Below are 678 nucleotides of genomic sequence, written 5' to 3' on the forward strand. Positions count from 1 at the left end.
ATCGGAAAGCTCTTCAAGCTCTTCAAGCTCCTCCCAATTCTTCTCTTCATAATACCCTTTATCTTCCATGAACTTCAAATCCCTAGACACCAAGACTCTTTTAGCAGTGGGATCAAAGAACTTGTATCCCTTTTGAGATGCGGAATATCCAATAAGAATAGCCTTGGTGCTCTTTGCTTCAAGTTTGTTTCTCATCTCTCTTGGCACCAGTACATAGCACACACACCCAAATGTCCTCAAGTGATCCAGAACTGGTCGACTCTTGTTGAGTACCTCAAATGGAGACTGATCCTCTAGGATTCTGGTTGGCATCCTGTTGATCAGATAGCAAGTAGTCATCACAGCATCACTCCAAAATCTCTTAGGGACACTCTTGTGGAACATCATTGAATGGGCCACTTCCAAGAGGTGTCTGTTCTTCTTTACAGCAACTCCATTATGTTGTGGAGTGTAAGGACAGCTAGTCTGATGTAGAATCCCATGTTGAGCTAGGTGATCTTTGAATGTGTGGCCTATGTATTCTCCACCATTATCTCACCTGAAAATCTTAATCTTGGCATGATAATGAATAGTAACATAGCTTTGAAAAATTTTAAATGCATCAAGAACCCTATCTTTTATTTTAATGAGTGTTAACCAGGTGTATTTGGATTTTTCATCAATGAATGTGACATAATA

The sequence above is a fragment of the Brassica oleracea genome, chromosome C2, assembly GCF_000695525.1.
Source record: "Brassica oleracea var. oleracea cultivar TO1000 chromosome C2, BOL, whole genome shotgun sequence".
NCBI lineage: Eukaryota > Viridiplantae > Streptophyta > Magnoliopsida > Brassicales > Brassicaceae > Brassica > Brassica oleracea.